The following is a 25,247-nucleotide window of genomic DNA, read 5'->3' as shown; positions in this document are numbered from 1 at the left end:
GAAAAGCAACAGATTCCCTCAGAGAAAAGGTTGACTGCAGGGCTTGCGCATAAGATAATTCTATTGGTTAGCTTTGCTGTCTCTGGGATAAAATACTTGACACCTCAACTTACCGGAAGAGAGATTTGTTTTGGCTCAGAGTTTCAGCGGGCTCAGTCCGCTGTCAACTGGCTTCAAGGCAAGCATGTCATGGCGGAGGGAAGCTGCTTAATCCTCAGTATCCAGAAAGCCAAGCAAGAAGGAGGAAGCCACAGTTTAGAATACAACTCATGCCCAGGGACCTACTGCTTTCAACCAGGCCCCACTTCCAAATGTGACTTGTTGGGGACATTTGGGATCTCAACCATAATAATAAGTCTGGAATGTTTTTCTTCACCCAAAAGTAAGGAAATACTCAGATATTCTGAGGGCAGTCAGAGGACATGGGAGTGAGGTAAAACTGGAGAAAACTGGGTCAAACTGAATCTCAATATAAATGAGGATATAATATAAATAAACAACAAAGTCAGAATCTATGGTCCATTTTGGCATAAATAAATAAATACACCAGTTTTCTCTTCTGGTAGGATAGTATGCAATGCTGTAATATAGAAGAAATAATGGAGCTTCAAAAATCATCACTGATTGGCAGCATAATTTTGATGAGGCATATATTTGCATAAAACAAAGCATTTCTCCTTGTATTACTTACAAAGAAGGACACAGATATCTTGCAGTGGAGAAATTGGGGAAAACATCACAGTAACCAAAGATCAAAGCTACCAACACCAGTTTGGGACAAACAAATACCATCTGATGTACTGAGGACAGAGCATTGCATCTTCAGCCTTCCTGACAGAACCGCTTAATTTGAGTTTAATCAAGAAATAACAAGAACTGGCTTATTTTCTTTAAAATGTCAGTGCCAAGAAAGATAAAGAAAGGTACTGTTACAGGTGAAAGAAAATAAGAAGGTCATGACAAAAAGGGCAGTGGATGACTTTGGATGGGATTCTGGGCTGGAGAAAATAATAGCTCTAATAGATCTATTGGTAGAATTATAGAACTTGAATATTGGAGTGGATAATAGATTGGATAATACTCTTTCAATGCTACATTTCTTGACTGTGATAATTACACACTGCAGTTATGTAAGACAATGTCCTTGTTCTGTATCCTGACAACAATTGAATGAGTTTGGAAGTGGATTCTTCTCTAGAGCTGCCCAATAAGAATCTGGCCTGTTTGACATTTTGATTTTGTACTTATGCGATCCAATCAGAGAAGCTCGCTGAGTCTGCTCAGCCTTCAACCTACAGAACCACAGTTATAATTGGGAGGGGGATCTGATTTTTTTTTTTTTTTGAGTTCTTTATATATTCTTGATAGTGGACCTTTGTCTAAGGAACAGCTTGCAAATTTTTTTTCCCATGTTACAGGTCATCTCTTAGCTCTGTTGGTGGTTTCTCTTGCAGTACAGAAGCTTTTTTAATAAGATGAGATCCCAGTTGTTAATTCTTTCTGCTAGTTCCCATGCTACTGAGGATTTGTTCATAAAGTCTTTTCCTTTGCCAATGCCTTCGAGAGTTCTACCTAACTTATCTCCCAGCAAGTTTAATGTTTCTATTTTTATATTTAGATCTTTAAGTCACTTTGATTTTAGTTTAGTGCATGGTGAAAGATACAGGTCTAGTTTTAATCTTTGGCAGGTTGAAATCCAGTTTTTTCAACATAATTCATTGAAGAGGCTATCTTTCCTCCACTGAGGATGGATGGCTCCCTTGTTAAAGATGAAGTAACTGAATTTGTCTGGAGTTTCATAAGCTATTGTTGTATTTTTCCTCAAAATGACTCTGTAATTGTTCATTCTTTCTTAAAATCCTAATTTAAAAAGAGTTGGCTCTCTCTTGACCACAGAATGAAATCCAAAGCTCTTTGCAGGGCAAAGAAATTTCATACTCACCTATTTCTCTAGTGTTATGTACCTGCCCTTACCCACCCTTGCTGCATTGTGTCATCCCTGAGACATGCCTATTTCCAGTGTTCATCTCAATGACTAATGTCTTCCCACCGTTTTTGTGGATCGTCATTCCTATGACTCAGATAAATTCTGTCATAAGTGCTTGCCTCGGTATTACCATCCTAGTAAATTCTTACTTACTTACCCTTCACAATGCAGGCGATTGAGGCTCAGATTTGCATCAGGTCTCCTGGAGAGTGGTGATTCCACATACAGAAGGAACTCCTCTTTGCTTCTAGTTTATTATGCTATCCATTCTAGATTAGATTGCTACTCGCAGCAGGAAAGTTACACAAAAGCAGTTAGAAATCTAATCTTAACATGCTTTGAAGATTTGGTAGCAAAAGTGAATAAGTAAGTAAATGGATCAAGTAAGACAATATTGGAATAAAGAATGTGGATGGTACTTTGAGTTTTGATAATTCAATCTTCCAGCACATTTGGAGTTATTCCTGAAAAGTTTAAAACTCTTTTAAGCTTAATGTGATATGTTCTTCCATTTGGATGACTTACTATTTCTAATAGTTACTAATAATTACTAATTCTAATAATTACTAAGTCCCTTTTTGTAAACAGCCTTATTGAGGTACAATTCCTGTATTAGTCAGTTTTCCCATTTCTGGGACACAATTCTAAACACTTGCAATTTAAAAGAGGAGAGTTTAATTTGGCTCTTGGCTGCTGAGAATTCAGACCTTTGTCAGCTGGCTCCATGGCAGAAATATCATAGCAGAAAAGCCTAGATCAATAATTATGCTTAGTTTATAGGGGCTGGGCAGTGGAGCAGGGGTATAATGCCAAAGAGGAAGGAACTTGGTACCATATATAATACCCAAGGTTACGCCTCTATGACCCACCCAGGTGTAACCAGAATTGTGCTTTATTGGGCATTTGTTTAGGCAATCACATTGACATGATTAAAATTAACTGTCACAGTTCACATAACACACATTTATCTCTTTACCTAGTAAAAAATTCAACGATTTTCAGTAATGCACAGATGTGTGCAACTATCACTGTTCTAATAAAAGAATATTTTCAGTTCCCTTGTGTGTTTATTCTAGATCTCTTCATTCATTTACTTATTTATTCAATCATTTAACATACATTTAGCCATTTGATATAAATTCTCAGGATACCATGATAAGAGTTGGTCTTGCTCTTAACTCTTGGGAAAGGCAGACCTATAAAGATGCAATCACAATACACATGATAAGCTCTATACTGGACAAAATGTATGGTGTGGTGTCAGGACTTAGGTATAGTTACACAGCCCACTGATGATGGTCAGAGGCGTGATTCTGGAGGCAAGCGAGGCCTTTGCTAAATGAAGGCTGACATGGAGATCGGCAGGTGACAGTGGTAATGAAAATGCACACATGGCCTTCAATGGGGAAGCACCCAAGAATAAAGAATAATCTCTGCCAGGACCCACACTGAGATGGAGACAGATCTGCAGAGCGAAAAAGAGCCTAGTTTTTTCTGCCTTTCCAAAGCAAGTCTCTCTTTTCATATGAAGGTTCATATCAGCTTTATTTTTTTAAATGACAAGTAAAGTCCCCATTATTCAGTCGATGTGTGATTGAACTATGGCATATCCACGCTATGGGATGAAACAAAGCTGCATAAAGGAATGAACTTCTGTGCACACGACAACACAGAAGGAATACAGACTGACTTACAAAGAAGAATAAACAATGCACAATTCCATCCATACCAACTCCTGTAAGACGTAATCAAACCTGTAGTGGCAGAACTCAGACTGCAATCTTTTAGGCACAAGGATGGGTGGCAGGAAAAGGTATAAAGACAAAATTTTTGGAAGTGATAGAAATGTTTGCTTTCTTGACTGTAATCACTTTCTGAGTGATTATATGCATCAAAATTTATAAAATTTTAAGTTTTAAATAGGAATTGCTTATTGTATATCAATTGTACTTCTATACAATTTTTTAAAGGTATTGGGCTGGGGATTTAGCTCAGTGGTGCCGCCACCTGCCTTGCAACCACAAGGTCCTGAGTTAGATCCCTGGTTCCAAAAAAAAAAAAAAAAAAAAAAAGAAATATTGTTTCTTCAGGGCTGGGGATTTAGCTCAGTGGTTCAGTGGCCTGCCTTGCAAGTGCAAGAACCGGAGTTCAATCCCTGGTACCAAAAAAAAAAAAAACTTTTTTTAAAGGTATCCCTTTTGTGAAAGTAGATCATATGATATCTCTATTAAGAGAAGACCTGGAATCTAGTGAGTGCTCAGGGCTGCGTGTGTTTTATTGACAATGCTAAAATACTACTATTCATAAAATCCTACCTGCTGCAGGCATAAAGGCCCACCGAAGAACAAGAGCTGCAGACAGATCCAGTACTGGGAGTTAGGGGATCAGACCAGCACAACATCGGCAGGTTGAGTTTCAGGGATGCAAAGATGGGGTTAAGATCCTAGCTGTGTCATTGACTCGCTGATCTGGAATGTCTCCTCCTGAAACCTTGCCTGCCTCAGATTTCATGATGTTCTCTTCTGCATGCTCTTAGCCTTTTATAGACATTCCCACTCATATTTTTCTTCTTGCATGGTACAATATCTTTAAGTCAAGCAGTAATTTAAATCAAATCTGGACTAGTTCACACAGCAAGAGAAAGTTAGGCAAAGATAAAGTCATGTTTAAAAAAAAGAACCAAGAACTGTGAAATATCAAGTGGTATGCTGTCATAAGAATGACCGAAACCATAAGAAAATTTATTCCACGTCTTTATCTGGAGACGATATATTTAAATCTTTCTTTATTATAAAATAATGACTGCTTTTCATAACATGCAACTCAAGACATTACAAAGACATCCAATATTCAGAAACCAAAAGGTTCCCTCTTCCCACACCCCAGGGGATGGGGCCCACATCACTATTCACACTTTTGTTTGTTTCAACCCTTAACGAGATCACTTTCAGAAGACAATAGAAATAATCTGGCAAATAGAGAGCAGACATTTTATGAGTAAGTAAAAGAATGACTGTGTTTCTTGTGATGGATAATTTAGTAAATGTCGCAGTGAGGTCATTTCTAATAATAAGTAAGATAATGGCATCAAAGTTAGGAAAGCGATGCCTAATCACTAACATCTTCTGACAGCTTATTTTTTAAAGTTCAATAAAAATCTTTAAGGCAACTTTATCATTTCCTAAACCTGCAATTCAGTTCTTCACTCCGGGACAGAACTTTCTACATATTTACAGATGAACATTATACTTGGAAATGGCTGCCTAGCCTTTGGGAGACTTTACTTATCAACTTATTTTATTGATTTGCCCGTCCCTACATTCCCCAAAGCCACTAGAACTGCAACAGTTTTAAGTCAAGAAAAAATCATGCATATTGTTCAGTCCAAATTCTCTGTTGTACAAAAAAAAGGAACCAAAGTCCTATAGAGACAATGGCTGGAAACTCATGTGGCAGTGAGTAGCAACACTCAGTCTAGAGTCTGAGATTCCTAGCCCTCAGTTTTAGTCTTCTTCTCCACAGAACAGATCACCAAATCTGGAACAAGGGTTCCGTTTTGTTTTTCACAAAGTTGTATTTAATTGGGAAATTGGTTTCGATATATAGCTGACATCTACTCAGGCTTTTCTCTGTGAGATTATTCTACTTACTACTGCTATGTAGCAGATTTCTCCATACGAAGGGGCCTAAGAGACAAGCCATGCTATTTTGCTTATCATGTCCCAGAGGAGGCCTGAGCAGTTGGCAGCAGGAGTCTCCCTAAAGTTCCAGTCTGAATATTCTCCGGGGCAAGACACAAAGACGGCACACTCATGAGTGGCAGGCGTGATAGATGTCCCTGGGCTGGGACCTCAGATGGACTTGTAGGCTCCAGGTCCTACGTGGAGCCCTTGCAGCATGGCGGTCTCATGGTCTCAGGTAGCTGCCTTCCCCAGTGCAAGCATCCTGGGAAAACCAACCAGAGGCAGAGAAACTCTTCAGACTTAGTGTCTCAACTCAAGTGGCATCTCTCTTACTAAGGCCAGCTTATATATGAGGAGAGAGGGCACCAGCCTCTCAGTGTGTGAAATTTCAGATGTTTTGTAGGCATATTTTAAAATTACCACATGATCACAGAGGGAGAAATCTCAGGTCAGCTGGAGGATGCGATAGAGATGAAAAAATTGATCCAGCACTTACACCCATCACAGAAATTTTGGTGAATAGAACTTACTCCTCTCTTGCTTTATCACCCCAACACCCTAACATAGAAAAATGTTATGAAAATTAACAATGTCGAATAGGAAGAAAAGGGCTAAAGGTGTAGGGAAAATGGGAAGGGTGGGGGAAAGGTAATAAGGGAAAAGAAAAAATATGACAAAATGAAAAAATGGAAATAAAGTGTTTGTAAATAGGGATGGGAAGAGGGGAGCGAAGGGAGGGCAGGGGTATGGGGAAGAAATGAGACCCAAGACCTGTCATGTAAAGGTACAAGATTCCAGTGATGAGTGTAAGTGTACTGTGTACCTGAAATATACCAATAAAGTCAATGAGAAGAAAAAAGAAAAATGTTATGAAGGAGAATCAACTTCAGTATACCCTATTTCCTAGGAAATGAGGTTAACATCCAAGATATAGTCCATGGAGATGACCTAGAAAGCCAAATAATGACCTTCAAAGTCAGATCTTTCAGCTGCAGATGAAGTTTAACACTTGAGTTAATGAAAGACCAAAGAGACCCTTTATTGTTCCCCCAATGAGGCTGTTGATTTAAATTTTACTGAATTTCTTGGAAAGCTGGAGCTGTCTCTTTAACTTGATTTGTATGGCTTTCCATAGAGCCCATTGCAAAGGTTAGTGCTCAACAAATTCCAGATGACAGATGATGATTTAATTGGAAGAGTAGACCATCAGGGTCTTATGGGTATAAAAATACCACAAAGACCCATTCTAGACCATTCTGTCATTCCAAGAGTCAGGCTGCATAAGGGAATATTTTCAACCACTTGTGATTTCAGAAAATGAGAAATAGAAACTATTTCCAATGGTCCTGATATGAACCATGAATACTTTTTAATATTTAAAATTATTTCCAGAAAGGAGACTTAAACATTGAGAGAAACAACCACATACTTACTAGAGAATGAGCTAGGATGCCGGATTAAGTTCTTTCCAGCTAGGTGTGATAGCCCATGCTATAATCTGGGAGGCTGAATCAGTGTGATCACAAGTCTGAGTCCAGCCTAGGCAGTTTAGCAAAGTAGATTCTGTGTCAAAGAAGAAAAAGGGGGTGGGAATGTAGCTCGGTGCAAAGGTCCTGGGTTCATTCTCTAGTACCAAGAAATGTCCTTTCCATCTCTGATTTCTTATCTTTTCCAAAAAGGAGGTAATGTTCAGAGGTCGATTGGAAAATATAGTATATATGGTTTAACACAGAGTATAGATTTTCATACCATGTTCAGAAGACAATAAGTAGAAGTCATAAAACAATTCTCCCTCTTTAAAATAATACCCTTACATATATAAGATATAAAATTTTCAGGTTACAAACTTTGGTGGAAATTATTATTTTTAGGGCTTGAGAATTACATGATCTACCACCTTGAGAAGTTAAAAGTCAATGCCATTATTTCTTTTAATTCTACAGGATGAGTAGGTAGGTTTTCTTTTGGTCTCACATGAATTTAGCAAACTTGCTGCATTTCTGACTGGACCGGAGAAGACAAAATGGCCTCATGCCCATATCTGGTACGTTGATGCTGACTCTCAGAGGGGCTCCTTGTTTTTCCTGCACTTGAACACAGGGGCAGATGGAAAGTGGTCCCCAAAAGATGCACATACTCTTCTCTAGCCCTCAAAAGTTGTGAGCATTACTATGTTACTTTCCATGGCAAATAGAATTTTGAAAAGTTAAGGATTTTGGGGAAGGGTAGTTCATCCTGGTTCGATGTAATCACAAGGGTCATTATGAGAAGGGGGTGAGGAGTCTGATTCAGGGAAGTTGTTGGGAGGTAAGCAGGGATCAGAGTCCTGGAGGGGCCACCCCCAGCCAAGGAGAGGCAGATTCTGCCCTAGAAGGTCCACGGGGAATATGACCTTGGTGACACATTTTAGATTTCTGACTTGCAATGTGTAAGATAATAAATCTGTGTCATGCCCCCAAATCTGTGACAATCTGTTAGAGCTCCAGAGGAACTAGTAGCCACTTATACCTCAGTGGGCCAGACCAGGTACCATGCTAGCAACTTGCAAAAATACTTTTCAGGCTTCTCTGATATAATAGATGATGAAATCCTGTTCAACAAAATATGTTACATGGCTAAGTCCAGACTTCTATGGAGAATAACTTGGAATAGTGGCTATGGTGTGCTTTCTGTACGCATTTCTGCTTGTGCTTGGAAGACCACAAGCCCTTTGATTCAATCCCTTAGACCGAGCTTAAAGCCTAGCTCTTCGTCTGTCAAATAGTCCACTATGCTTAACCCTGGGCACTGCCCATGAAAACCCTGGTTTTCGACATGACTGGATTGAGAGATGCCTCAAAAAGCATTAAAGCACCATTCTGGGTGTGTCTGTGAGGTTGTTTTTAGAGAAGTTTAGCGTGTGGGTTAGTGGAACCAAGAGGAGTCCCATCCAGAATGTGGGAGACACCATCCAGTGGGCCAGGGCCTTGTTAACCAAAAACAGCGGCAGCAAAGGAGAACTCACATGATGCACTCACCCGCCCACAGATATCTCACACCAGAGTCTTCAGCCTTTGAGTACAGATTTTCACCAGGGACCCTCTGGGGAAATTTCCAAGTCTTTGGCTGCAGACTGGGGCTACATCACTGGTGCTTCTTGTTCTGAGGCTTCTGGCTCCTCGAGCTGAGCGGTTACTGGTTTCTCTGGCTGGCACAAAGAGCCATGTAGGGATTAAGCATTCGATTTGTAGGCCAATCTAATACACCCTCCCTATAACTACGTATAGGTCCTATTAGTTCTGTTCCAGTGGAGAAGCCCAGTTTACACCGCCCTGCCAAAGCTAAAGTGCTGGTGCATAATGACTCTATTCCTCTCTGCTTCTACTTCTTTCTCCCTTCTTCCTCAATCCTTGCTCTCTTCCTAATCTTTACCCTTTTAGTGCTACAAACTTCCAAGTAAATTCCTCAGATTGCTGAGCCCTTAGAATATCCATGTTTTATTGAGTCTACATTGTTTTTAGATTTTTTTCCTTTGGGGAAAGTTACTTCACACACACTGTTAGGGGGGCGTAGTGCCTGAGATAATCATTTGCAAGTAATACAATGCCAACTGCCAAGGCCAAGGAGCAAGTGTTATTAAACAGTTTTTCCTGTGTTTTACAGTTGAAGAATGGCTTTGGTTCTGGGTATTTTTTAAAAGGCAGAAAGAAAGAAAACTCTCAATGTCTTTTGAATTTGCATTTTGCTTCATCCTTTAAGTGAGAACTAAAGTACATTAGAACTCTCACATCTTTAACAAAATGTGTGGGCAAACTGAAAGTTTGCATTTAATTAAATACATTCAGAAAGAAAGATTTCTGCAGAGCCCGCAAGCAAGTAGGGCAGGGGAGATGCCCATGAGAAGAGAAAATGAATGGTACTTGCATGCCAAAGTCATTGAAGTTGAATTCATATATGTTTTAAATGTCACATTTGTTTAAAGTTTGCACCAGTCCAAACATAAACTGAGTTTCTGGAATACTGTGCTATAGGGCAGGTTTTCTGCAATGGTTCTATATTTGGCAATTGGCCTATTTGGCCCGCTGATAAAATTTATCTGTGTTTCATCAAAAATCAAAAGAAAGGCAAGTCCAGGCAATGTTTATGACCAGGATGGACTGAGCCACAAGAAACCTAAGAAGGACATGAGCTTTGAAGACATGACATCTGAACCAGACATCTGATGATCCTCATAGTTTCAGAAACTGGATTTTGATCGTTTCTTGAGAGCCTAAACTTGTTATCAGGTTGTCCTTCTTCCTGACCTTAGTGAGACTGGCAGCTGAGCTGAAAGGTCCTCCCGACTGCATGGTCCCAACATGTGGAAATGATAAACATTTGAGAAGCCAATTGTGCTAATTACCCTGATTTGATCATTGTACATTTCATACAGGTATCAAAATAGCCCACTGTACACCACAAACACGCACAGTTAAATTAAAATGCAACTGAAATCACAATAGAAAGTATAAAGGGGAATCTTTGGACATGGAATCTGAACAAAGTAGATTCTCAAAAGTCTTTGTGCCCGGAGGAAGCCTGATCCAAATGCCTGCCCTTTGACAGCGTTCACCTGCCCAGAGAGCTGGAAGCCAGAGTCTCCACGGCTGGAATAGGTAGTCTCTATCCCAGGCTGCTTCTCTGTTTTCCATTTCTAGATAGTACATCTCAACTTCCCTATGTCTCCTTCTCTCAAACATGTCAATATTATTGATTGAGCCATGGTGTAGTGGTAGATTAACAAACACATACATGCCAAGTGTCACACCGTTCCCTTCCTAAGCAACTGCTCACTTGCAAAACAACCCCTTTCCCATTAGATCTGCTCAGCGTGGAACCTCGGGCAGGCACTTGCAATCAGATTAAGCTGATGTGAGAGATGAACCCTAGCACATCTGCCTCCTTTGAAGTAGAAGCTCTTTCTAGGGAGTTGGAGACTACCTGTCTCTTCTCATCAGGTGTTTATTTCACCTGACCACGAATATAGCTAATTCTAGTTCTGCAATAAAGACCACAGCATTACATCTGGATCCCCAAGGCTGATTGGTTTTTCCATGCATCACAAACTTAACTACACATTTCCTTTACCACTGTGTGATCATAAAGGAGAGAGATATCGGTGCGCTGAAACAGGTTCATATTCATTAGGGGAATATGTTATAGTTGCAACTATTTGTCCTCACTAGATCTTGGTCACTGTCAGAAGTACAGGGCTCTTTTGCTAACTTATTGTCAGGAATGCCTAGTGAACCCTGACACACCGGGGCTCAGTAAGGATGTACACACTTGTCTAACTGGACTCACGAACATACTATCTTGAAGTCAGAACCTGTATGCAGTGAGCCACAGTGGTCCATGTCTCTCCAGTAAAGTCTCTGTTATGGTTTAGGTCTAAAATGTGCCCAGCAGTCTCATGTGCTCTGAGGTGGGGCTTTGGAAGATGATGGAGTTACGGGACCACTGTACTCATCAGTGCATCCATCCAACAAGGAGCTTACAGCTGAATGTGCTGAAGGGAGGTGGGGCCTGGTTGGAAGAGGTGAGCAGGGCCAGGAGCACCACCCGGAAGGGCGCATTCTTCTCTGTGGATCTTCCCATCTATTTCTGCTCTCTGTGTTTCCTGGACGCCATGGGTTTAGCAGCTTTCCTAGGTAGGCTTTTCTGCCATTCCATTTATGCATTGAAGCCAGCCAACTATGGACTGAACGCTCAGAAACCATAAGCTCAAATAAATCTCTCCTACTTTACATTGTGAATGTCAGCTATTTTTGTTCCAGCAATGGGAAGGCGGCCTAACAGTCTCCTGGATCTTAGGGATGGTGTAAACATACTCCATTTCCGTGCTATAGAATCTAGCCGTTCAATTGCTTCTTTGTTCTGCTTGCTTGCTTTGTATGTTTGGTTGTAGGGTTACAAGAAAGAGAGCTGAGGGTAAACTAAATGCACACTTAGGAAAAGAGAAGAAGAAGGAACAAGCAAAATGTGGTAGAAGAGGAGTTCATGTATTAGAAGTAGCCTTGTCGACCTAACAGGCTATTCCCAATAGAAGGTCAAACTTCAGTCTCAACGGAGATGAAACTCAAACCCACTGCCTTCCCTTCCCTTTCCTTCTCTCCCTCTCTCTCTCTCTCTCTCTCTCTCTGTCTCTCTTTCTTTCTTTCCTTTCACTCTTTCCTTTTTCGTTTATTTCTTTATCTCTTCTTTTTCAATTCACAGGACAGTACTAATGGTAGGAGAGTTCTAAAGTAGGTGTCGGGATAGCTTCAGGAATTATAGTCACATTTAATTTTACTCAACAAGTTTTTCCAAAGTGCTCTGTGGGAAGTTATTAACTTTATAGTCACTGATCTATCTCCAAACAGTTTTTAGTCTGGGTAAATGGGTGAGATGTATATAGAAACGTTTTCAAAAATAATACAATACGCAGCTCAAATGAAAGTATGTAACATGAATAAATACAAAAATATATATGAAGAAAAATATTCACTAAGATCCTTGAAAATTAGGAAAAGGAGAAAGCCCACCAGTTCTTGTTCTCTATCTCCTCTGTCTCTCCTCTCTGTCTCTCTCTGTCCATCTCTCTCCTTCCTGGCTCTCATGAGGGAAACAGCTTTTCTCCACCATGCCTTTCTACCATGATATTTCCCCTTGCCAAGGTTCTAACAGCAAAGGAATGTGCTGGCCGTGAACTAAAAACCTCTGACACTGAATGAAAAGAAACCTTTGCTCCCGTGGCTGTTTTCCTCAGGTACATTGTCACAGAAATAGAAAGCTGACTAACAGATACCATCAATTCAATGTAGAATCCACTTCAATATGAGTTTACCACGTGACAATTACATCATCAAGGTATGACTTTTATTTCATTATGAATCATACAGAATGTTTTCAGTACAAAGCGAAGAGTGTTAGCATGTACATATTTAAAAAGACTGGAAGCAAGTGCTTTGTCATTCTGGGCTGGACCTCGACCTGGCACTTCGCCTCACGTAAAGCAGACGACTCACTGATGTCATTTGAGTGGAGGAACTGATGAGTGACTATTAGATCACCACAGGTTCTAACAAAGTGCCCTGCACACCGTCAGGATGTAGGGCTAACTTCCTGCCTAGCACTCCACACGATCAGGGGCAGCGAAGACTGCAGTTTCCCCCAGAGAACGGTCACGAAGTCACCCCACATACACCAGAAATCTCCAGATACACTTCCCATCTTCCCGGTAACTCTTCAACCCCTCCCACATTTGTCCCCGCTGTCTTGCTGAGACCGTCGGGAATGCTCATCTTAATTCCTTCCCTTTCTCCCGCCAGTCCCCAGTCTAGCCGTCTAGGGAGCAGACGTGACCTTCGATACAACCTTCCGTGGCTCCCCAGTGAGAGTCTGCGTACTGTACGGTGCGCGAGGTTCTTCTTAGTGGGCTCTTGGCCTTCACTGCTCACGCCTGGCCCTCATCCCGCTCTGTATTTCAGCCAGAGAACTCCCAAGCCCCTGGGTGTCAGCACCTTCTCCTTCTCGGTGTTTCATCCTATCCCTGGGCCACACTCGAAGCGGGCGTCTTTCTCTCCTGACTCCTTGCCTGGCCGACCTGGGCCCCAAGAGCAAGTCCACCTGGGGTGCTGAAGGCCCTGTATTCGCCCTTGTTCTAGCCACTGTGACCCATGTCACTGTTTATTTGTGTCTGCACACTCACGCTGCAGACTCCCTGCAGAAACTGAGCGTCTCGTCCGGTTCTCCCCCGGTGCCTAGGACCGGTCAGCAGCCGGGTCCTCCCCAACCCGCGCTGCAGAGCGACGCCCGAGCGCGCCCTGAGGTTTCCGTCCTGGGCGGTGCGCTCCTGCCATCTAGTGGCTGCTCGCGCTTTCCACACCTTCTCAGAGCAGGTGCATTTCCGGAGCTAAAAAGCCGACCAGGAACCAGCCGCGAAGCCAGGTGAAAACAGAGCCCAAGCAAGGCCAAAATCCTCCAGGGGGCCCAGAGTTCCGGCCCTGTGTGGGTCGTGACCTTTAGAAGGACGTACTTGGGTCCATATAGAGTGGCCCAGAGGTGAAGTCTTACATCGCAGCGTCAAACTGAACATCAGATTTGAAAGTAGCTCTGACTTCCCTGGAAATAGGAAATGATACTGGTTGATCAAGGTTTAGGTGTCTTTTGCTTTTTGACCTCCCCAGTGATTCTAAATGTGTTATAAACATCGCCTAGAGATCCTTTAAGCCCGCAGCAAACTAAGGATTGTAGAACTGAAAGGAAAAGCTTAAGAATGGCTCTGCTGCTGTCAGCGCCCAAGTAAAATAGCCAAAGAGGACAGTGCTGAGCTCTGCAGCTGCCGAGGTGAATCCTGCAGGGAGTGGCCGCTGAGAGGGCGGGCAGGGGTCTAGAGTCCCCCAGGGAACCTGGAGCTCTTGTGTATTTTTATTTTTTCCTTTTTATGGTGCCCCTAAGGTAAATCATTAAAATATGAATAGCCTGTGTTTGCTCTGGGGGGAGGAACTGGGACAGAAGACAGTTCTCTCTGCACTAGTCTGTGCCTCCGAAAACTGGACCTGAAATGCTCCTAATGATAACAGAGCAGCGTCAGCTTGCTCGTCAGGAGTGAGAAAAGTCTGAACAACAGACTCAGAGAAACAGACTTTCTCAAAGGGGAAGTGGATTCACACTGAAATGCTTCAGATACAGCGTTACCCTGGAAGTTTAATTATTGTGGATTTAATATGTTGCTATGTTTTCAACTTACACCACCTTTGAACAACAATGCTAAAGGGCAGCTGAAGGGACCAAGGGTAAACTGGCGAGAGATCCTGCAGGTTACTTTAAAATTGTTTTCTTCTTTCGAAATGCTCCAATTTTATATGATAGGTCATAACTCCCAACGTGCTAACAAGTACCAATTAACATGCACAAACCCCATTTTATCACTTCACAAGATTCCCATCTTTTTCAACCCCTGGTATAGACGGGTGCAGTTTACCCTGTTTAGAGAAATGTGTACTGTATGTGGGGTCAGACCTTGCCTATTTTTTAAGCTCGCTTGGCAAATTACCCCCACAAGGAAGCTCATCTGTGATGCTAAATTGGTAAATTGAGTAAAAAAAAAATAGAAAACTTTCTGAGAAAAAAAGCTACTCTAAGTGTTTCATGTCATAGAGGAACCAGCAGCTGAACTTTATTCAAAAAGCCTATATCAACTGTTTTGCCAGGTTGACACATTCTTATGTCATAAAGATGTATCTTCAGTTAGAAATTACAGTAAGTATATAAAATACCCATATCTGCTCATTGTACATTGTATACTTGTATTGAAGTATCACACTATATCCTATTGATATGTACACTTACGTGTGCATTTAAAATATTTTAAGTACATTAAGAAGTAAAAAGGATATTTGTTAATAGGAAGGTTTTCTACTATATTTTTCAGGACAAAAAAATCATGATGTTCAGGTTTAAAAGGCATCACACTCATAAAATACATCTTTGACAAAGTTTCATGTTTTAAAAAATAGAATAATGATTTGTGCAGGAATGAGTCTTTAAAATAGCCTTATTCCAGGAGAGCTGTACCAACTGCACTAAGGGGGAAATGACAGAAGGCAATTCCAGTAAGAATAAAAGGATTGGTTTATAGTTTTAAAAGAAATACAAGGAGGAAAAAATGCTGCCAAACTCTAAATACACCCCAATTATGGGCTCCTCTGTTAATTCTGCAATAACAAGTAATTAACAAGTTCCTTAGAATGTGATTTTATTAAAATGACAGTCTCAGCAAGTAGGCATCTAGGCATGATGTCTGAATGCTTTGCAGTAAGGAGGGGCACCTTTGATTGACAGTTATTTGTTGAAACTGCCTCCCCCATGATACCCTTCAGTATCCTGCCAAACCCTGCCCACTCTCCAAGGCCACACTTATGAGTTAACCTAGTCGTTTTTCTGGTTTTTTTTTTTTTTTTTTTTTTTTTTTGCACCAGGGATCAAAGTTGGGTCCTTGAGCTTGCAAGGCAGGAGGCAGCACCACTGAGCCCAATCCTGGGCCCAGGCCCATTTAATTTTGAATCACACCTCCACTACTTATCAGCTGTTTGTCTTCAGCTAAATTACCAGTGTTCTCTAAGCCACTTTTTTCTTATTTATAAAATGAAGATGATAATGACTCAGCAAATGCAGTTTTTCTAAGTCAAAAAGCTGTCAAAACCCAGCAATTTCATTCTGCCCAAGAAGTCAGGGCCATCAAGGACCCGTGAAACAACAAATAAAAATATAGTAGACTGTGACCTACACCTTAATGTCCATTTTTAACTAGCTGATAGACAAATTGTGGAAAAGCTTACTCAAGCAGGCAGGTTCCAGGGACACAGACCCAAACCAATTTATCTGTCAGGATTGCTGTCACCTGTGTCCAAGGCTATGCAAGTACATGAATATGTGAAGATTTTAAAACTTTGCACTGGAGGGGTGAAAAATAATGTTGAAGCATCTGTGGAAGTAGGAATTTCTCAGATAATATGTTATAGTGCTTGGAGTTCTAGATGTGTGTGGAATACTTAGGTCAGAAAACCTACACTGATAAACCAGAACTGTGAATTTGACATCGGCTTAACCTCGGATTTTCTGCTTCCTTGTGTGTTTGATGGAAATAGTCAGGACCCTAAATGTCATGTAAGTTATGATGATAAATACATTTATTCAGTACTTCATACATGCCAGGTACCTTACACTAATTATCAGGTTAGCCCCCTAACAACCATATGAGGAAGACGCTACTGCTAAAATTCTGGCTTGTGAGGAATCTGAGGCTCAACAGCAGTAAGTTCAAGGTCACTCAGAAGTTAAAAAGAACTGGGATCCAAGCACCAGCATTTTGTTCTAGAACTTACTTGCCCAGTGGAACACGCCAACTACTGTGAGGCAGGACTACATTCTGGGTCAGGCCCTATTGCTTATTTGTTTCACTGCACCTTGATTTCCTTTTAAGATAAATGAGGGAATCGGATTCAAATCAGGTTTGAAATGGCTTATCTCAAACACTCACCCTGATCTCTTTTCTTCATCTTCCAGGATCACAGTGTTTCAAAGGATGGCAAGTTGTGTCTTGGATCAGAGCATGTTGGTGCAGTGATTAGTGATGTCTGCCTGGGACACAGCATGGGTGAGGCATGCAAGCACTTCTCTAACGTATGTGCTGTCCCTGGGAGCAATAAGGACCCTTCTGGCTGTTACAGTTCATTATTATGCCTTCTGTACTTTACCTTCAGAGCTGTCAAGAGGACAACTGAGGAACTCTGGTCTGGTCAGGCAAGCTTTTATAGGACAGGGCTGTCTAAGAGAATGTTCTCCATGGAGGAAATGTGCAAGGAAGCAGCTACGAGGCGTGGGTGGTTGTTGCATACTTGAAATCTAGCTAAATAGCTCTATTTTAATGTTTTAATCCATAGAAGCATCAAGTTAAATAGTACAGATCTAGAACAAAGGTCAGTTGTCTGTGGATGGCTGTCAGGGATGGAAAAACCAAGAATTCACCTGGGAAGGTGGAGGCATAGTCAGGGAAAGGCACAGTTAGACCCAAGAGCATGCTAAGGCACGATCGGAGATGTCCATGTGCTAAGTGATTCCAAGTTTGAGGGAAGCAGGGGAGTAAGTAGTTGGAGAGGGACAAGAGGCAAGGAAATAAAAATGTGACTTCGTGTCTTTGTAAACCATGGTCCGGAGCATCCTTGTGAATCCTGAAGTGGACAGACAAGTCCTCGGCTTGGATCATTGTAGTTTAAACTGTCATGCTATATCTGTAGCAAAATTTGTGTCAAAATTTGTTCTCTTCCTATTTCCAATTCTCTCTGGGAACATTTCCCAACCCCTGATACTGCTTAGAGTCTTCCTATCAATGACGACCTGCTGAGTGGGTGAAATGGTCCCAGCCACCTGGCTTGGCTGTCAAGTAAAGTTTTAGTACACTTAGTAGGCACCCTTGAAGTTCAACTCTGTATTCAAACTGAATTAGTTTAGTCAAAATGAAAAATTAACAGGAAGAGTATGGTGTATCACATACGAGGATAGAGCATGTGAATTACAGGAAGGGACGCCACCAGGTTTGTGCAGAAAATGAGATTCACACAGAAGTTTCTGTCTCTCATCCCAGGCCCTTTCATCCACCTCCCTCTTTCTGCACATTGATCTTCGCTCCTTTGTCAGGTTACGTGGTGGGAAACACATCAGCAATGCCTTCAGCCAGTAAGGAAAGACAGCCTTCACCCTGCTCTGCTTCCAGATTTTAAAATATCAGGGGAGGAACTCTGACTCCTCCCAATCCAGTTTTGCATTATTTGTATGGCTGGGCGGGGGTGTAGGATCATGTCCAAGACTGAGTACCCCTACTGGGACTCATAAAGTAGAGTCTGGGGAAGAAAGGCTAGTTCCAAGAAGAAAAGAACTGTCTCAGGAAAACCAAAAAGAGAAGATAGAAAAACAATATTGTAAGTCTCCACTAATGAAACAACAGGATGGCAGAGCTCAGAAATCAAATCCACTTTAGCAAAGGAAGGCTTTTTTCCTTCTCTTTATAGAGCAAACCAAGCATAACATGAAACTTTGCCATCTGCAGCACCAAGATGATTTTTCCCCCTTGCTAAAATCCAAAAGGAAAGCAACTCGGATGCTTTAATAATTACTTTGATTGTGGAGGTGAAGGAGAGCTTTGCTTTGAAATGAACTTTGCAATTTGCCCTTAATTGTATCAGGAAATTGAAGAGACGCTTTGCTTTTAGATTTGATTATCTCAAAATCTATTGAATAAAAAAAGGATTTTTGCTTCATTAGCGGTAAAATATATAGGGATAATGACAGATCATTCTAAGTATTATTTCCTTATTTCTGATTTTAATCACTATATTTAATAAGGAAAGGTCAGGTTCAATAAAGGATGCATCTGGCTTGAAATTATTAATCGATTTTTTAGAACTCACATGCTAGAAATTCTTTGGGAAATTAGACAAGACACCATGAATCTCAATTCCCTGCACACTCTCCCTCCCCTCCCTTCTCTCCCAGCTTTGGTTTCACTAATCACTTTCAATTGACTGTCTTGGGGCATTTTTATAAAGGTGCACCTAGTCTCTCACATCCTGAATTAATGCTGTAGGTAATTAGCTTCAGGGGCTGAGGTTCCTTTCATCTGAATGCAAGGCAACTAAATGGTTTTCCTTTGCTGCTTGAAACGTGAGTCTCTTCTTATTCCCTCAGCCTCTCTTCCCTGGCCACTTTAATTGGGATGTCAAATTGTATCATCCTGAGGGGAGCTGAACTTTTTGCGACTGGACCAGGACAGACTTTTCTGGAGTCGGGGTGCGGTTTGTCTTTGTAATGTCCTTTCCAATTCCTCCATGCAGGAGATGAATTCATCTTGTGCCTCAACAAGAGCTGAGTCTATGGCAAATGCTGCGGGTCCTGATGAAAACATGAAATCAGTAGGAGAAAATCGAAGGCATGTGCCAAAATGGGCACAGCAGATTGCAAGATGGAGGAACACCTTGTGGGGGGATATAAGCCAAAAAATAAAATAAAACCCTCTGAGTTCTTGTTGCCAGGTAATTTAGCTACTTACAGGTATGCAGGTGTTTTATTTATAGCTGTATCTCCAGTGAGTGGAGCAGGGAGAGCAAATACCTGGTGTGTTTGCTGCCACTGCTACTTAATACTTCCTGCAGAGCAGACACTGCTAATCACTCGTGACACTCTCCTGCCGAGCCCACTTGTACCTTCAGCCTGCTACGGGCAGTAACTACCAATTGATCAGAGCTGGTACGTGAGACAGCCCCTATCTGCAATCCATGGTCTAGAACATTGTAAGTAATTAATAAGTATTTGTTGACTGTGTAAATAAATGAAGACATGTTTTTACTGAGTTTGGGTCTTTCGGCCTTTCCCACCCCTTGCATTTAAAGTGCTGTTTTGTTTTGTTTTGTTTTGCATATATGTGTGGGGAGACTTTGACCAAAGAATTGTTTGAACTGAATGTAAAAAAGAAAGGGACTTTCTGGACCACAGTTCAGGACACCTGGAGTGCATGGTTAGAGTTTAGAGCAAAATCTGCAGGACTGCCATCAGAGGAATTAAAAGAAGTTATTCTCAGAGATGTTTGGTTTGACCCTTGTGTCCCCTCTGCCCCAATAAGATTGCTCAAACTAGGGTGACATATGTCATATAACAAACCATCCCATTCTGGTCCTGTCCCCTCACCAGACCTCCTATCCAGTATGTTGCAAATGTTTTTCCTCTATGTCTTTGTTCTTGTGTCTTTAAGCTACAGATAAATAACCACAGAGGTCTCAGCTTGCTGCCGATTCTCTGAAGCTCTCTTACACTGAAGTAGCAGCTCCTCTGGGTCCTCTCGGTGACTGAACTAAAATCTTATCTGAGTAATCTTTCTCATCTTCTATGCAGCCACAGCTGCACACTGTGACATAGATGCTTCCAACAAATCAGATTTGATATAGTTCTTTCATCAGATTAGCCTCCGGCATGACCTGAAGCAGGGGTAAACAATGTATTTCCTTAAAGCTGTGTTGATCCGAGCGTGCAGGCCCATCTGGGCTTGTTTGGAGAACTGCTGAAGCGAGTCTCTGGATTTCACCTTAAAGCTCCATACTGGAGCACACAGGTCTGGGTGTAAGATGATGGAACAAAAGAAAAGGGAATATCGGATGCTGAATATTCGATTGGGCACTCCAATCACTTCTGAGAGCAGCTGGGCTACCACAGAATAAAAACTGTACATTAATTCAGTAGAGCACTCACAATGAGCTATGAGTATCAGGCACTGTGAGCAGGAGTTAACAACAGAAAATACTACCCCTAACATCTTCAGCACAGCTTTTTTGGCAACATGAGTGATGAGCATAGAGAACAGAGATAAGCAGTGGCCTTTGGACACTTTTCATCATTGTCCCAAACACCATTTACTCAGCTGCTGCTTGCAATGGGCACAACCAGGAGACATCACATAGGAGCGGGGCTGGGGCTGGAAGGCAAGTGAATGGCAGATCCCATGAGGTATTAAGAGACCATGGTTCATTACTCACAGGTGAAACACCACTTGGGAGAAACACTGGGATGGTGTGTAAGAATCTCTGAGAGCATTTGGAGAGAGAAGAAAAATGCTATTATAATACCATGATCCCAATTTATCTTTATGAAATGCAAAACTCAGCTTGCAGGTATTTTAAAGACTTTGCTATCTCAGGGACTTTGAGTGCAAGTGCAACACACACACACATACACACACTTCAAAAGAGGAATAGTATTTGCTTCAGAGCAGCTCGAGCATCAAAGCACACTCATTTAATAACTAATGATATGCAGCATTCATCTACAGAGGAAACTGCACAGAATTCAGACTCAACCCTGCAGGAATGTGTACAAATTAAGAATACCTGCACACACTCGAATGGCCAAATCAAAACCCCAAAGTAATGAATGGATTGTTGGTGCAACACTCCTGTCACATATTGGTCATTTGTCAAGACGATTGAAAGCTGCTTTAAAGCACACAAATATATTATCCAATTTTCTGGACCAAAATAAAGTCTCAAAAATCCAAAATAGCATGATCTAGGTCTGTGTGCTTATTGGAGAATCAAAGGAATCTAGAAAATTGGATTAACAAAATTTGCCCCAGTTCCACAGGAAAGCTTCAGATGGCAAAATTACTAGTTAACACTCCAGGTAGTAATTTTGGATTGAAAAAAGATCTTTCTGACTTTCTGTACTTGGTTTTGAAACAGTCTTAACTGAAAGGTCAGGGTCAGTGGAAGAAGGAACACTACAGCATCACTGAGCCTGTAAAATCTCAAAAGAAAGAATGAAAGGATTTCTATCACCTCCAAATGTCCACCCTAGTCAAAATAAAGAATCATTTAGCTCAGTGGTTCCACCACCTGACTCACCAGCTCAAGGTCCCTACTTCGATCCCCAGTACCAAAAAAATAAAAATTAGAAAAAACAAAATAAAAATGAAGAAACAATAAAAGTAAAGATTTTGATAGGAGACTTGGATGTCCTTGATTTTGACCTAACTCCTGCACACATTCTTCTGCAGAATGAAATAATATAAGCCAATGTGACATAAAGCAGTTCTTAGCCTTTGATTTCCATCAGGACAACTGGAGACCTTATTTTAACTGGGAGTTCTGGGCCCTGTCTTTGAATATCTGGTTTAGTTGGATTGCGTTGAAGATGTAGAGCTTCTATCTAACAAATTCTCAGATAGTGTTCATGATACCACCCAGAGCAATGTGCTTTGAAAGTGACTGGTGAAGTGACTGATCACCACTATCTGGATCAGTTATTGCCTTGGGCTTGTAAAGTGATGACTTTCCAAATTCAACCTTTGTTTATATTTACTAGTGAAATATTCTGTATAGAAGATCTTTCCTTTATTCATGAAAGCTATGGGATAATTTGTGAAGTGCAGATCAAACCAGGAAGGCAAGATAATTTGAACTGCCTTTCCTTTGATTATTATATTTTAGAGGAATGATGAGAGCTTAGCCATCTTTAACAGTGCCCAGTGTGTTGTGTTCCATTCTGCTATGTCGGTAATCAGGTGAACCACTCTTCATGGGAAACAGAAGTCAGGAGTGTTATGTGGACAGATGTTCCTCTCTCTGCTGCCTGTCTCTCTGTCCCACACATACAACTCCCCAGTCCCTTCTCCAATTAAATAAGAGAAGACAAGTAGAGCACCTATTTTATTGATTTTCTAAATCTCATCTTTAAGACCTACTGCATTTTTCTGTTTTATTATAAACTGCTTCTTTTAAAATTTCTTCCTTCTCTCTGTTTTCTGTTTAATTGGAGTTTTTTTTTTCTTTGCTACTTGTGTTAGTTGTTTTATTTTATTTTCTGTTGATAGTGGCAAACAATCCTATGGGTATTCTTCTTAACACAGCTTTAGATGTGTCCCACCAGCTCCGTCCGTTTCTATTTTTATTTTCTACACCTTTATTTGTTTCCTTTCTCCTTCAGTCTGTAATGAAATACTTCAATAAAACACAAGACACAAGAATTTTAATTGCCCACCCACAGTTCTTTGTGCTATAGTTGTAAAACATATTGCATTAATATACAGTCTCTGTCATACAGTCATGATCTTTGCTTTAATCATTTATTTTTTTATGTAATGTGTGTGTGTGTTTTTTTTATGTTGTGTGTGTGTGTGTGTGTGTGTGTGTGTGTGTGTGTGTTGGTCTCTTATACTGAGACCCATGTTTACCATTTCGGTTTCTCTTCTTTCTTTCGTATAGATATGCATCATTAAATTGCACTATTCTTTTCAGTCTGAACCTTTATCATTTTTTAAGGAAGATCTAGACCAATAAATATCCTCACTTTTGTGTCCTTATTAAAATATTTACTTCCTCATTTTGTGGGATGTGTTGTGTGTAGAATACTTGGTGAGCTATTTTGTTTCTCAAAACAGGTCACACCATCCTGATGTCTCCGCCACCACCTTCTTTCATGCTGAGGGGATATCATCTCCTATCACATTGTGGCTCCTCCGTAGTAGTTCTTAATTTCCAACCTCTGTCAAGAAATTGACTTTATTTTGGCTTTCAGCCAATTGACTGTGATCTAGTTAAATTGATTGTCTTTGTATTTTCACTGATTTGTTTTCTTGAATTTATTGGATATGTCAATGTGGAAACAATTGAGGAAACGTAATCGTGTTCTTGGTGGCTATTTCTTTGCCCCCTTCTCTCCACTCTGGCTCAATTCCAATCACACACTTTTCGGATCACTGGATACTGTTCCACAAGATTCTGGGGCTCAGTGATACTGAATTTTTTCCCTCTCAATGCTTCAGAGCGAATAATTTCTATCAAGTTATCTTCAAATTCCCCAAACCTTTTGTTTTTTTCTGGTACTTTAAACCACTTTTAGCCCAAACTATCGAAATTATCATTTTGTTTAATTTACTTTTTACACCCAGGATTTATATTTGATTATTTTGATAGTTTTTATTTATCTGTCAAAATTTCCTATCTGTTTAATCATCTTTACCTATAGAGTCTGTCAAAATATAAATATACACTTCAACAGTTTGCAATACTCATAAATGTCTGGAAGTTAATGGCCACCACTTTGAGCACCTCTTGTAATTGTAGGGGCCAAAGGTAACTTGCATTAATCTCATGATGTCTTAATAAATTAGTATTAAGATATTCATACAAGTTTTTATTTCCCTGATGTATACATTTTTGGTTTCCCTGATGTATACATTTTTGGCAGTATCTGTATTGTGTGTGTGTGTATATATATATATATATATATATATATACATCTTTGATCATGTTTTCTTTAATTATATGAGCATATTTAAAACATTTCCTTTTAATCTTTACTAAGGCTAACTAGGGCTCTCTCAAAGTTTGTTTCTTTAGGATGTTTTTTTCCTAAGTGTGTCTCATCTAGTTTTAGTTGAAAACTACTTTTTTAGAATTATCTTGAACAAACTCTGAATTCTGGTATTGACTTCTAAGGAGTTTGGTACTTTGTTCTAATAGAGAATTAACTTGCATGAAACTACAAAGGTGTATCTCCCCTCCAGTGTCTTTTAATAATAGGCTTAAGATTATTATTCCATGAAAGGGTTTTTGGACTTATGGTTGTAAATATCTGTTTAGCCCCTTTGACATCTTGCTGATGTGAGAACTCCAATTACACATTTTGTTTCTACTTTGCCTATTATTTCATAATTTTTAGTCATTTGTCTCTTTATTTTCACTTCATTGCTCTCCTAGTTTCCTCTAACATATATTCCTCCCTATATATTTTCTTTTTTCCCCATTAAGTTTATCGGTACATTCAAAGCAAACCACACAGTTACATTCATCATTGGGATCTTGTACCCTTACATGATCTATCTTGGTTCTTGTTTTTCCCCATTCCCCTGCCCTCCCTTCACCCCCTTCACCTTTCCCTATTTACAAAGACTTTGTTTCCATTTTTTTCTTTTTTCATATTTTTTCTTTACCCTTATTTCTTTTCTCCTCCCCTTCTCACTTCCCCTTTAGCCATTTTCTTCCTATTTCACACTCCCAATTATACCATTTGAACCTTATTTACACTTAATTTTTCACATCAGGGAAATTATTTGGTATTTACTCAAGCATGTCCTATTTCACTTAAGAGTATAGCCTCAATGTGCATCCATTTTAGCTATAAATCTTTCTAGTTTCTCATTCTTTACAGCTAAGTAGTATTTTATTTAAAAAATATTTTATAGAAAAACCACATCTTCCTTATCCAGTCTCCAGTTGATGGGCATTTGGGTTGTTTCCAAGTTTTAGCTGTTAATAAACTGTGCCACTATAAACACAGGTACACATATATCACTGTGCTATGATTCTTTTAATTCTTTTGGAAAGGTACCCAGCAGAGGGATAGTTGGGTCAAATGGAATCTCTAATCCTAGTTCTTTGAGGTATATCCATATTGATTTCCACAATGGTAGTACCCGTCTGCACTCCCACCAACAATGGGGGAGGGTTCCTTTCTCCCCACAGCCCCACCAG

Source organism: Fukomys damarensis, unplaced genomic scaffold (assembly GCF_012274545.1).
Source record: "Fukomys damarensis isolate Sample0158 unplaced genomic scaffold, DMR_v1.0_HiC HiC_scaffold_5, whole genome shotgun sequence".
Lineage (NCBI taxonomy): Eukaryota > Metazoa > Chordata > Mammalia > Rodentia > Bathyergidae > Fukomys > Fukomys damarensis.
This window is presented reverse-complemented; position numbering follows the sequence as displayed.